The sequence below is a fragment of the Manis pentadactyla genome, chromosome 2 (genome assembly GCF_030020395.1).
Source record: "Manis pentadactyla isolate mManPen7 chromosome 2, mManPen7.hap1, whole genome shotgun sequence".
Classification (NCBI taxonomy): Eukaryota; Metazoa; Chordata; class Mammalia; order Pholidota; family Manidae; genus Manis; species Manis pentadactyla.
Window position 1 is genome coordinate 212121714 of NC_080020.1, and position 15132 is coordinate 212136845.

A 15132-nucleotide genomic window follows, 5' to 3' on the forward strand; every position below is an offset into this window, starting at 1 on the left:
GCACCATCTGTTGAAGAGACTATCATTTTCCCATTGCATGTCCATGGCTCCTTTATCGAATATTAATTGACCATATATGTTTGGGTTAATGTCTGGAGTCTCTATTCTGTTCCACTGGTCTGTGGCTCTGTTCTTGTGCCAAATTGTCTTGATTACTATGGCTTTGTAGTAGAGTTTGAAGTTGGGAAGCGAGATCCCCTCCACTTTATTCTTCCTTTTCAGGATTGCTTTGGCTATTTGGGGTCTTTGGTGTTTCCATATCAATTTTTGAACTATTTGTTCCAGTTCGTTGAAGAATGCTGTTGGTAATTTGATAGGGATTGCATCAAATTTGTGTATATATTTGGGCAGGATGGCCATTTTGACGATATTAATTCTTCCTAGCCAAGAGCATGGGATGAGTTTCCATTTGTTAGTGTCCTCTTTAATTTCTCTTAATAGTGTCTTATAGTTTTCAGGGTATAGGTCTTTCACTTCCTTGGTTAGTTTTATTCCTAGGTATTTTATTCTTTTTGATACAATTGTGAATGGAATTGTATTCCTGATTTCTCTTTCTATTGGTTCATTGTTAGTGTATAGGAAAGCCACAGATTTCTGTGTGTTAATTTTGTATCCTGCAACCTGCCATGTATTTTTACCTGCAGCCTATGCTGTGGTCAGAATTGTTTTGGGTGGGGAGTTGTGCTGTATCTTTCAGAATTTATTGTGGGTGATCTGCCAGAATATTCCTTCTAGGCATCGTATGTCAGCTTTTGGCCTGAAAATACTGACTGGCTCACATGCTGTACGGCAACTAAGACACCAAACCTTAGGATCTGTAAGGTAAGGGTCCTATAAGAACAACGGATTTAGAACCGGATAATACAGGATTGAGCCACAATTCAAAACTGTGTGACCCTGGGCAAGCGGGTGGAACTCTCTGAGTTTCTTCTTTCCCCATGCAAATATAACACATGCCTTATGAGTTTACTGTGAGGACTAAAATGAGATTGCGTGTGAAATTAGTCTGGAAACTTCCCTACTCTCATATTCCATTATTTCAACTTCTCACACTCTCAAAAGAATGTGGCAAGAAATGGAGGTGAGAAAGAATTGAGATACACTGGAGAGAAAAGAGAAAAAGACTCCAGGTGTGATACATTCAGCTAAAAAAGAGGTAAAAATTGTTCTTTAAAATAAAAAATTACTCTGGATGGATACTTAGGATGGTATTAGTATATGCTGTAAATTTAATTCAAATCAACAAGGATTAATTGAACAAATACTACATGCCAGTCAATATAGTTGACATCAAAGATACCAAGCAAAACAGTTAAAACAGCGTGACTTTTATCATAAAATGGGGAAAAGAGATCAGTACAGAAGAAAAGAGAATCCAGAGCCCAATCTCACTACATAAATTTGATATGTGATAAGTAAGAGATAAGAAAATATTTATTTAGTAGCTACTGTGGCTATCACTGGTCATAAATTTGGGAAATAATTTATATGGATCAATACTTTATATTATTTCATAAAGGAAACCTCAATTGGGCTAAGAATTATATAAAAATAGGCAAATTGTAGGGCAAAACTACAAAAAACATCAGCATAGGGGTTTGCCAGAGCAATGGAGAAACAGCTTTCTCAATTTTGAAGCAGTAAAGGAAGTCATGAAGATGGACAGGCACAAATAAATATTTTAAGAGCTTTAAAATAATGAAAAATGCCAACTCTAATATTAAATTCCAAGTGAAGCCTGAAGAAATATTTTATCAAATATGGCAAAGAGTATATACTGATACTTTCTAGGTAGCTTGTTAAAATATAAAAACATTAATATCTCATGAGTGAATGAGAAAACAAGATGAATAACTAATTTACAAAAGAGAATGTATAGATTGTCTATAAACTGAAGGAAAAAAGCTTATCTTTATAATTAAATATAGACTAAAGAAGCAACATTGAATCACCCATTTACATAGTTAAATCAGAAGTTAAAATGTGACATCTAATGCTTGTTATGTGGGTGACACTGGAGATTCACTCATTACTGGTGGCAGAGTGAATTGTTATAGCCCACTCAGAAAGTAATATGACAATGTGTATCAAAATTCACAAAAATATTCATCTACTTTAAGCTAGATATTGCTCTTCTAGCCATTTTTCCTAAAGAAAGAAATCAATAATGAAAAAGCTCTGTGTTGATGTTGTTTCAGTTTTTTGTAATAATCAAAGTTGATAATAAATTAAAAGCTCAAGGAAAAGGGTGCAGTGAATAAAAATATGATCACAATATGTTAAGGATACTATGCAGGTATCAAAATAATTTAACAATTAAGTAAATAAGTACATAATAACAATTAAAATAACAAAAGATGTACAGATGTTTATGGTGAAATGAGAAAAATATGAAATTTAATATTGTATCAGTATAATAATTATAATTTATGTAGAATGAATTAGACATTTTAACAAGAGAAAAATATGCAACAGTATGAAAGTATTTGTATTAATGTTTAAGATTGTGACTTTTTAAAAATAAAAAAGTATCCTCAATTTTGCTGTATTGATTTGGAAAAAAATATTAAAAAGAAGAGAAAAAAACCTCCTTATATTGATTTGAACTTAAATTCTGGCTATATTCCTATTTTAGTTCTCGCTACTTCTACCTTGACCTGCTCGTTAGCAGATCCTCCGTAGCCCATCCTGAAGTCCACAGCAGGACAAACTCCCAATCCCTGGCTGGCTGCTGGCTTTTTGAAGTAGTTTTTTGTGTTGCCACCACTCTGGCAGAACACAAGGAAGGAAATGTTTTCTTCTAATCGCAATGACTCCACAGTTCCCCCTTCCTGTTCTAGAGCAGCAACCCTCCTGGCCCCACAGTGCCCACGGAGACCAGAACATGCATCTACTCCTCGTAATGTGCTCAACTGTCGCACTGTAGTGACGGGAGAGCTCAGACTAGCTGATAGCAAGCACACAGCTTCAGCGCCTGCTAGCAGCTTGGAACAGGCTGAAAGAATACCAGAGGGAATTAAGTGCTTTCCTTCGTTCTCTCCTATTTTCTAGTTCCTTTCTTCAGGCCAGCCCTGGAGTCACTGTTCTTTTCTGTAGGTCAACCCTACTTTCACCTGCAGTTTAATTCAGCAGTCTCTTAGTGCCCATACATTGTTTCAAGCCCATGGCCCTGGTCTCAAGAAGCTTGCTATCCGGTGGGAAAATGTACATTAAATAAAAAATTTCCCCTATATAAATGTGCTAAGTCCCAAGTCTGACTCTGGCAGCACACTCTGGTAAATCATAAAGAGGATGCTGACCCAATATGGAAATTCAGAGATGGCATGAGTGGGGGTTAGCTAGACAAAGAAGGGTGAGGTGGGGTTGGGAAGGGTGGGTAGGATGAGGTGGAGGCTGCCCGAGACCCAGGGCAGAGCATTAGCTGAGACCAGCCTGAAAGACAGCAAACACAGTGGGCTTAGGGAGAACTGCCTCAGCTCTTTGGTGCTTTTTACAAGTCATTCTAGTGTGCAGGCTTCACTGCTTTTAATCATCCAGGCTTGCTGGAGAAGGCCTTCTCTCAAACATCACATCTGAGAACCTCGAGTTGTCGGTCCACTTTTTCTACTCCTGTTCTCCTTACTACGTCTGTCATTACCCTTTACTTCTCCATCCTCCCTAAGAGTGCTTGCCTTTGCTATCCCTTCGTCCCTAACCCCACATTTACATTTCCTACTGCTTCCCTACACTAGGGTAGGGGGGAGAATTCTCTACAGAGCTGCTCCCATTGTCAGTGTTGAGTGGCCACTCACAGGCAAGGGATGCCTCTCATTTTTGCATAATTTGTAACAGATTCTAACAAGCTGTACCCATTTATGGAGGGCTCCAAGATCAGTTCTCTTTCTCTTATCTGTCCATATGCTTGGCTTACCAAAAAACAATTCATGACTTGTACTTTCTAACTATCTTTTTCCTATCAGTCTAAAAGTCCAAGTGATTTCCATTCATGCAAAGGTACAACCTTCAATGTTGTTAACTTTTCCTGGTATGGAATAGATTCTGAGGTGTGTGGCAGGGAGTCAGGTTGATGCAATTGCTATATTTGAAAAAAATCTTGGTATGAAAATCAAGTTTTTCATATCCCAGGAATGAACCAATGTTCTTATTTCAGGTGATGAATTCAAGAAAGTAACAGTGTAAAATATGAATGAGGAACTGATTTCCAACAAGTGTATGAAGATCATTCAATTGGGGAAGAACAGTCTTTACAACAAATGGTTCTGAGACAACTGGATATCCACATGCAGCAAAATGAATTTGGATCCCTACCTCATACCATACACAAAACTTAACTCAAAATAATTCAAAGACCTAAATACAAGATCTAAAATTATAAAACTCTTTGAAGGAGACATAGGTATAAATCTTCAGGACCTTGGGTTAGGCAATGGTTTCTTAGATAATGCAACAAAAGAAAAAAATAGATAAACTGGACTTCATCAAAATTAAAAACTTCTGTACATCAAAGGCCACTATCAAAAGTGCAAAGGTGACTACAGAATGGGAGAAAATACTTGCAAGTTATGTCTATTATCCAGAATATATAAAGAACACTTGCAACTCAATAATAAAAAGGCAAGTAACCCAATTTTAAAATGGGCAAAGGACTTGAGCAGACATTTCATCCAAGAAGATACACACATAGCCACAAGCACATGAAAAGATGCTCAGGCTTATTTAGTTATTAGATAAAATACAATTCAAAACCACAACAAGATATTACTTCACACCCAATTGGATGGCCATAACAAAAAGCAAAAAAAAAAAAAAACAACAACAACAAAGAAAATAACAAGTACTGGCAAGGATGTAAAGAAACTGGTCTCCTACATTGCTGGTGGGAAGGTAAAATGGTGCAATTGCTTTGGAAAAGTTTGGCAGTTCCTCAAGTATAAATATACATAAATATAGAGTTATGATAGACCCACCAACCACTCCTAGGTGTATATATACCCAAGAGAATTGAAAATATATGTCCACACAAAAACTCATAAACATGTGAACAAATATTCATGGCAGCATTACTCATAATAGCTGAAAAATGGAAACAACCCAAATGGCCCTCATCTGATGAAGGGATAAACAAGCTGTGGTATATCCATACAATGAAATCACACTGATACATTCCATGGCATGGATGAACCTTGAAAACATTATGTAAGGAAAGAAGCCAGATAACAAAGGACCACATATTGTGTGAGTTCACTTACATGAAATGTCCAGAATAGGCAAATATGTAGAGACAGAAAGTAGGTTCATGGTTCCCTAGAGCTGGGGGAAAGGATGATGAGGATTGACTATTTAGCGGGTACAGGGTTTCTTTCGGGAGTGATAAAATAATTGGAATTAGGGGTGATGGTTGCACAACATTGTGAATATACTAAAAACCACTGCACTGTACACTTTCCATGATTAAAATGGAGGATTTCATGTTATGTGAATTTTATCTAAAAAAAAAGAGAGAGAATGTGAAGAATGAGGAGAGTCTCTTACACATCACTGCGCTGGACTTGAGCGAGCATTTAGGACTCCACCATGACCATAAGTGATATGATTTAACAAGCATTTTGTATGCTAGATTCTGGGAGTTGGTGGGAACGAGCATGAATAAAAGACAGGCTGTCCTCAAGGTGCTCATATTCTGCTGGATGATACAGGCACAAACCAGAATATAATAAGCATCACAGCAGAGAAAGATGGTTCTGCTGCAGTACAAGGAAGGAGTGGATTATTCTGGCTGAAGGAATATTGGAAAGCCTTACAGAAGAGCAAACATTTGAATAGGGTTTCAAGGATGAGTAGGAGTTTGACAAAGGGAGAATGTGGTGCATTTTAGGCAGAGGGACCAGCTTGAGCAAAGGCCTGGAGTCTTATAAAGCATTCAAAGATGTACCATATGGCATGATTTGAGCTATGGTTTCTCTCTCCTCCTAGTATTCTGCCATTGCTTTTTATTAAGTATTTCCACCCTGATCCTTGGTTCTTGTCTCACAAAATACAAGCCTTCAGTTTAAAAGTAAAGACACAGCACTGTGCATCTTGAGTTTGGTGGGGCTTAGCAGAGTCCCCTAAGTCCTCGGCTCTGTCCATATCCTCCCTGTGGTGGTTTGAGCACCTGGAATGTGTCTGGTGTGCAGCTCTGCCCCTGCCCTCTGCTTCCCAGATCTGGGAATCCTCTTTGCTACAATGACTGACTCCACCCATCTGCTAGATGGACTGGCCCTTGTTCCTTCTTCAAAAGGTTCTTGCTTGATGGTGGCTTCTTCACCTGAGTCCTGCACTCCCTCTGGTGTGTCTAGAGGAGGAAACCAGGGAGGAGGTAATGAGAGGCCGGTCCCACTCTCTTGGGAAGAGTCATCTGTCTGGCTCCTTCTGCAGCTGGCTTTGTTTGGCTTCTATTTGGACTGTGAACCCATGGCCTTGAGCAGAGATGGAAAAATACGTGCTCAAAACAAGAGATTCTGTAGTAGGAGTTTGGTGCTTAGTGATTACTCAGTGAGGTGAGCTAAGCACAAAACATTCTGGAAGGAAAGAGATTTTCAATATGGAGCCCTGAAACCCCCACTGCCTCCCCAATGAAAAGCTAACAGAGTGGTCCTCCTGAGTGTGTTGGATGGTTATTTGTTCCCCAATGCACTAAGCTAAGCCTGGTTTATTGTGTTTACAATTTTGTATCTTCAGAGCATAACTGATTCATTGCAAACATTAATGTGCTGGACAGGGCAGGAATCTCTCAACAGGCTTTTCCTTAAAGCCAGGAATAATCCCCTGTACCAGAGATCCAGTTTGATGAAGTATTCCGTGTTTACAAACCTCATTTGCTTGGGGGAGATCAGGACAGGGAGACATCTGGTCTTGGGCAGCTCTGCTCAGGATAGAATATTGTTCTTTTCAGGGGTGGATCTTGTTAGCAAATGAGACCTGTGTGCTGCCTGAGACTGGGCCTCCTGCCCCGCAACCGCTGGGTAGAGAGCTGAGGCCCAGGCAGCACTGCAAATATGCCCCCGCCAAAATCCACTCAAAAAGAAACATGCATTTAACACTGACTTCTCCTAGAACCAGTTGATAATTATTTTTAATCAGCTTCTATTCCATTGTCTCCAATTCTCTGAGGCATGAAAGCTCTGACAGTGCAGACAAGGACCAGATGTGTGGAGGGAGGGTCAGTCTGTGCTGGTAAGGGGTGAGGAGAGAGAAGGGGAAGCAGGCCTGAATGCCATTACTTGGAGGGGTCAGGGGGTCAGTGACAGAGGCAAGGAACAGATTTTTCCAGCCTCTTTCAGGCTAAGATTTGCAGTGCATAATCTGAATGCTTTTATCTGTTTCTGAAAATAGACAGGAATTTTTTCCACAGGCTGCTCCAATCTGGCTGTGGAGACGTGAGGAGGATTGCCAGGAGACAGTTGTATGCAGTCCAGGAAGTGCTTTTTGCTACCCCCATCCCCCAACTAGCCCTTCTTCGTGTTGGTTCTGTGGAGCTACATTATCATAACATCCCTTGAAGTACTGAGTCAGAAATGCTGGAAATACTTTTCATTCCAAATTTTGTATAGCTTCTGATATATTGAGGTATCATTTCTTACTTTTACTTAAATATACAGGCTAAAAGGCCTCTGTGAGGTCATAAATACCTGTCAGGAGGGAATGGTTCCTTGAGTCTGTACAGAATGACATATGTGGGAAACATAAACGAGACAGAAAGAAGACAATGGTTTGGTCAGAAATGATAGTTTAGGGTTGTTACCAATTCCACAAATCATATTCTCCACCTTTGTCCTGGATTTAGACTACAAAGAAGCATCACAAATTATCTACAAATCTCTTCTGGAAGGTTAACTCTGGATTAAATCAGACTCCATCTCTCAGCAGCTGGTCCCTCTCATTTCAGATCAAAAGGATCTTGAACTTTCTAAGTGAACTGCTGTCAAGCAAACAGCAGGAGAATCTCCAGTATTATTTACATAGCATTTTCTTTTACCCAGTTACATATTGGTTTCTTCTTGTTACAAGCCTATTTTATAAATATGGAAACAAAGACACAGAAGAAGAAAACAATGTTTAGGGTCATGTAGAGAGTCAGAAGTAGAACTGGGAATAAGACCAGAGCCTTTAACCCAGCGATCAAAGTGTCTAGATACTGCCTTTACTTATTTCAACTATTCTGTACAATCGTCATTCACTCACCTACCAAGAACAAGAAGTTATCTGTGTTGATTGTGCAGTAAAGCATGGTCATTTCTTTGGCTTTTTAACCTGGAGAGTTTCTTGGGCCCAGAGGAAGCTGGTACCAGCCTTTTAGGCTGGTAAATTTAGGGAGATTATTTGCAAGATTCATCTCAAGTAAACCTTGTGAATGGAAGCAAGAGAAGAGTACCAGATTATTCTAGAATACTGACAATGTCCTGTGTCTCTGGGACTCCTTTGCCCGAAGAACCTCATGATTAACTCAGGTGTCAGTGAGGAATAACAGCAGAACTGTGAACTCCCACTATCACCTACCAGAGGCTCCTCAGAGACCTCTCCGGTTGAAGGCTGTGCCTATGAATCGCAATTTGTCAATTTCCTAATGCCGGTCTTTCAGCTTCACCCCAGGCTGAATGTGGAGTAAGATGTCCCCTTCCTTGGAGCCCCCACGCCAGGAGCCCCGGCACTACACCATTGAAGGTTGCTGCAGGGCTGGCAAGGTGATTTCACCCTGCTGTGTGCACAACGCCACCTATCATCAAGGAGAAGAATGAATGGGAAGGCAAAGAGATCAGGAGAGGTCAAAGAGGGAGCGAGACAGGAAAGAAGAAAAAAAAGAAGGTCTAAGAAGAAATGGAGAGGTAATTAGTGGGTTTTGACAGTGATAGGGCAAAGAGGAAAGGTTTAGCAGAGAGAACCGAGCAGACCCTGGCACCCCCGCTTCCCACACCTCAAAGCTCGTGCTGGCCCTGGACAGCTGGCCTATCACGCTCCGGGACTGTCAGGCTTGACCAACGTGGGGCTTCAGAGGGGAGCAAAGCAGCAAGCTGGTCAGTGCCGGGTGCTTGGGGAAGAAGCGGACTGGCATCTGACCCATCCTACTCTGCCCCAAGCACCCAGCACACCCACGAGCTTTCAGATGAGGCCATTGCATGACTTGTAAAAGTCTCTGATTTGTGGCATGTGGTGCCAGGTGCTCTGCCAACACAGTTCCTTACTTTTTACCAGCCCAGCTCGAGGTGGGCAGCACTGCAGTTCTTCTATATAATAAATAACTTTATGCACAGGGAAAATGAAGTACAGAGAAGGGATAGACTTTTAAAAGGATGCTCAGTGTAAGAGGAACAAACAAATGAACTGGAATTGTTCTCCTTGATCCATTGAGAGGCATTTGCACGGTGTGAAAAGTACCTGGGCTTTGGTGTCAGGAAGATACAGGCTTGGATCTTGCTTTTGCCCCTTTGTGACCCTGAGCAACAGGTTTAACATCTTTGATGCTCAGTTTTGTCATCTATACAATGGGCAAATAATCCCTACTAAGGAGGGCTCTCATAATGCTTGGTGGGAAGATGTGTACAGTGCCTGGCATTCAGTAGGAGACCTGTGACTGTCGGCCAGTATTATTCTACTGTCTGTTTGCATTCACCACAGTGGGAGGACCAGCTTCCCCAGGGAGACTTTTTCTAGAAGCCCCATCTCCCTAATTATATACATATTTTTGTGGTACTTTGGAAAGGAACCAAGATCATTTGGTGTAAATCATTTGTTTTTTAGTTCAGTTAGGTGAATGGCTGACTCAAGTATACAGTGGAAGTAAATTGGTGGCGGACCTGGGACTGGGACACCTGGCTTCCCAGGCAGTACTGCTTCCTTCTCACCTGTCTGCCTATTTATACAGACGATCCTGACAGTCCTTGAACACAGCCAAGGGCATTTTTCCTACTAAATTACTGACTGTTCGGGACTTCTTTGAGATAACTCTTCAGAAGAAAAGACACGGGTAAGAATTAATGAACCAGCAGTGTTCCTCCTTCTTCCTCCCCATCCTTTTACCACCCCAGGTCCTGGTACAGAGCAGATAAGCCCTCCACCTCTTGGGTGCTGACAGGGGCAGCCGAGTGACCCCGCTTACAATGCGCTCCTTCAAGTCTTCACAGGATCTTTTCCTGCTTTCCTGGGAGGAGGCCGCAGTAGGGACTTGCCAGGGTGGGGCGCTTTGTCCGGTAGCCTTGGCCCAGGGTAAGCCATCCAGTGGCTGTGCAGGAAGTCATCTAAACCCCCTCTGCCAGTAACAAGGTTCAAAACTGGCCAGAATCTCAGGGACAGCTGAGCTATCAATGGAAACTGAATCAACTGTGAGGCCCTGAAAGACCCACATAGTATAAATTATGTTTCTGAAGGCCTTGCAGCATATCTGGAGAGTCTTGTGGAAAGAAGGAAGGGAGAGGAAACCCCACCCTAGGCTGTTTAGTTAGTCTGGATCAGGATGGATAGTTTATGCATCTTTTTCAGGGCTGAGAGATCTGCAGAGGTAGATGTCAGGAGGGCAGGGTGCTTAACATGAAAGGAGAGAAGAGCTGGGACTGGAAAGAAAGACTCAGTGCTGAGTTCAATGGCAGGCCCCCTTTCCCTTCAGCTGAAGGAAGAGGTTCTCAGATGGGCGGAAATGAAGAGAAACTTCTTTCCTGTCCCTGTGCAAAAAGGGGGGTCTCTTTCCAAGCCTAGTAAGCCAGCCTTAGAAGAATGGATATTTAGGTGCTGGCTGGGGAACAATCTGCTCCTAGATGCCAGCACAAAGGGTCCAGACTGCCCTGTCCTTTTAAACCCAGTCACGGAGGCCTTCATTTTGGCCAGATGTTTTCGAGGCTATGATAACAAAGCCAGGGGCAGCTGGGTCTGCCAACATCCTTCTGCAGCTGGGACATAGGCTGCTTTGCCCTCAGCTGGGGCGGAGTTCCTGTGCACATATGACAGGGCACGGCGGGCCATTCCAGGGGATGCAACTTCTGCAGCTTCAGCAATTACCCCAGTGACTGCCCCATGCTCAGTTTCCCTCTTTCTGCTCACACACGGGCCAGGCTCGCCTGCAGCGGTGCGGGAGGGAGGCTGCCTGCCCACTGCTCCCCTTTTCTCTATGCACACGCACAGCCCTGCACACTCCCCACTCCTGACTGGCTCAGTCCGCCTGCCCATCTCATTTCCTTCCATGGCAGGCAGGGCCTTGGGAGCCCAGCACTGAGCTGGCGTGTGCTCTAAAAATAACTGTCCGACATGATGAATGGGAAGGCATTTGCCCTCATTTTCCTGCCTTAGTGTCGGGGCCTGAATCATGTTGGGAAGTGACATTCTGTTAACACAAGCACTTTTGTTTCCTCCTGAGCTCTCTTACCATCCGGTGGGGGCCCTGGCCAGGACTGGCTTTCAATTTTCAAAGCCTCCCCGGGGGTCCACACCTCCATCTACTGACATTAGGGAAAGCTGTAGACAGAGATGGAGAGAGGCATCCGGCACCTCCCCAGGGGAGGCTGGGATGTGCAGAGGCAGGTATATCTCAACCCTGACTCCACCTAGAGAGGCCCAGGACACCAGACATTCAGGCCAGCAATGCTCCCTAGGCTCAAGGGCAGACTCAGTTCAGCCCCTGGCTCAGGTAGCCACTCAGTGAGTGGCCACAGAAAGCGAAAGGACTTGGACAGATGACTTCACAGCCATCTGCTTCCACCAGAGAGGGGCTCTGGTGCCACCTGCAATCAGACTTGTTGGGAGCAGATTTCTCAGCAATGCGGGAAAAGCATTTGGGGAAACATATTTGTAAAAGTTCCTAAATTAAAAGCAGTTCAGTTATGCTTGACCGTGTTCTAAGTTCTGTGAGGCCAAGGATCTTGCTCAGCTTATTTTTGCATCCCCATAAACCCCAACCATGGTGCCTGGCTCAGAACAGGGGTTTGATGAGTTCAGTTTGGTTTGAAAGAAATAAATAGCACCTAGGGGGGTTCAGTGGGAGAACTAGAATCATTTACCTTTTAAAGAATAAAGGGTGGAGCCTCTGGTACCTGGAGATTCCTGCAAAGCCCACATGCTAGGACTAGAGAAAGATCGTTTCTTATAGCCTGTCATCCAGCCTTGATTCCATCCCAGCTCAAGGCCACTTGGGAGCCTGCAATTCTCCAGAGCAAAGGATTTGACAGCTCATCCCCTTCAGATGGAAACCAGCTCCTCCTGCAAAACCTCTCTTCTGGTTTCTAAATCTCATGTCTGTGTTTTTGCTTGGATTTGCATGGGGTCTCAATTTAAGGAAACCTGTTTTAAATGACCTACTTAACCCTCCTATTGAACAGAACCTCTTAACCTTTAACCAGTTCTCAAACAAAATGATAGAAGCTTTGGGCTTACACAGTAAACCCATAGTCAGAAGCCTAGGAAATTCACATTTCTCAGTTCTGACAGAGTTTCATTGTTCACTGGTGGTGAAGAGATGTGTGTTACCCATTGATCCGCAAGTAATCATCTCTCCTCTCGGTGTGTCTGGAAATGCGCAGGGACACTGGGGACAGGTCTTAGTGGCTGCCTTCATGTCCCCTGCTCCCTGCACCTCCACACTCCACTCCCACCTTTGAATCACACACACGCCTGCTCTGAATGGAGATGGGGGACAAGTGGGCCTGAGACCAAAAGTATGTGCCCTTGAGGAGGGAGGAGAGGCTCCCGAGCTGCCAGTGGAGGGAGCAGCAGACAGGCCTGCGACAGCTGGCTGAAGATTCCGTCTTGGTGGTAAGAGGCCCCTTAAATTCCACCAACACCCCCTTATCAGGTCCCCCCGCTCCTCTTCCACAGCGCTTGGACTGGCCCTTTCCCCTGGCTTCCCCACTACTAAGCAAGTAGGGAGCCTCCTCCCTGAGGCCTCTAGGCTTCAGTAGAGGTCAGGTTAGACCTGACTGCAGAAGGTCTCCTGGCCTCCTGAGCAATGTTCTTCCCTGTCTCCCAGACACAGGCATTTCTTCAGCAGTCTGTTCTCCTAGTTTGGGGTGTCCCTTCCGCAAGGCAGCGTCTGAGGTTCTCTTTGCTCTTGCTTGCTCTCCAGACTTCTTCCATGGCTACTCCCTGAAGATCTTTTCTGAATCAACTCTGGCAGTGGAGGGAGCAGCAGACGTTCTCACACTGTCCTTTTCAACATTTCTTGTTTGGACACAGAACTCTTTATATCTCTGCCTTTTGGGTCTTGTCCCTTCTGCAAGACTTTCATTTTCTATTTTTACTCTAGCTTTTATGTTGATCACCATGGATATTATAGAAAGGTAACACCGAGGGGAAGAGATCATGCAAACCCGGTCCCCACCTGCTGATCTCCCAGTTATCTCTGCTGAGAAAGAAATCTCCATGAGTCTGGGGAACTTTACCCGCTGTAGGTTAAGACGGCTAATAGATCCCAGGAGTATTTCCCGAGTGGAGCCAAAGCTCACTTCCAGGATATTTATAGCGGTGACCAGAAATCTCCAGCACTGATCGATGCAGGGCTCACTTGCTTTTGTTAAATCCTACTTGCAGGAGTTCCTCCCTTGCCCAGGGTTAATTGCGTAGGAGGCTTTTGATCTGTATGCGAAAAAGCAACCAAAGTAGATCCAGCAGGCAGCCCACTCTGTTAGCTCTCTTCTTTTCTTCCCTTTTTCTAAACGACATCCAAATAGTCCCGTTCTGATGGGTGCCAGAGAGTAACTACCCAAAAGTTAAAGGGCAAGGAAGTCTTTAAAAAAAAAAAATGTTTTTTTAAACTTGGGCCCTATAGTTTAACCTTTCCCTCAGTGAGGTAGGCTTCTAGGATAGCTTCTTTCGTGCTGCAAAGATAAATGAGAGGCCAAGTGGGTGTGAGAGTACGTCCTGGGGCTGTAGCTGGTGACTTGACAGGTCATTTATTCCAGGGCACAATTGGGCCTCGAGAAACCCAAGTGAGGTGCACAGCCCCCAGCATGGGTGCCCTGCTTCCCAGCGAGGGCCTTCCAGCATCTGGTGGATGTGCACAATTAGTAATGCTTTTGAGGATAATGATCTGGTCTCATGGAAAAAGGAGAATTGGTCCAAGATAATGTCTGCTAAACTTTGACATTCCACCCCAAAATGATCTTACATTCATGTAGAATCACTAAGCAGCTGCACGATCATATTACAGAATCTTCCTCAAGAGCCAACTTGTTGTTGAATCCCTCCCCAAATTCCAGATTTTCTCAAACAAAAAGAGCCCTGATGTGGAAGGCGCTGCAATCATCCAGATGGAAGAGAAGCATGGCTTGCCAAGATTGGAGGCACCCTTTGAGCTACTTTGGCCCAATCTCCCTCATTTTGTACATGAGAAAACTGAGACCCAAAGAAGAGAAGAGAATTTCCCAAGGTCACTCAACAGAAGAACTGGGATAAGCATACAGGTCTCTCAAACCACAGAATCCCCAGGCCAAGGTGTCCATTCATGTCCTAGAACTGCACAGCCCCCCTTAACCTCTTGCTTAGAGATCCTCTGAGGGTTAGTTAGTCTAGGCCAGATGCAACCTCTTTAGTGAAAAGAAATGAAACTGTTGATAGAGTCTGCCAAGAGAAGAAGTCTTGCTACTCTACCCTGGGAGCAAAGGAGGAGGGGGTGGCAATGTCCAGCTCTTACCAAGACATAAATACAAAGTTAAACAAGATGAAGTGAATTGTCTCAAGGTGTCTCTGACCTTGCTAAGAACCTGTACCACTGAGGTCTCTTCAATCCAAAAAGAGCAAATAATGCTAGTCATCCAATATCAAGTCTAAAGCATGTTCTTTGTGCAGGACATTGTGTTAGGCACTTCAGGGGATAAAGAGGTTGAAGTGTGGCAGAGAATAGTGGTTTCAAGAGCCAGTCTGATATCTGTTGATGACAATGTTTTTGTAGGTAAACACACACATGCTCGTGCATGCTAAGGAATGGAGTATTTGATGATGCTCAATTCATTCTTTTTATTCTGAGATCAAATCTTGTCTTTTTGGGCTAATATAACTGTCTCAGATTTTAACAATATCCTCTCAATTAGATGTTGGCAACCCAATCAGGGTTCTCTTGAGTGTTTTTGAAAATGTAGTTGATGAAATCCAAAAGTCTGGCAACCACAGCTGTGG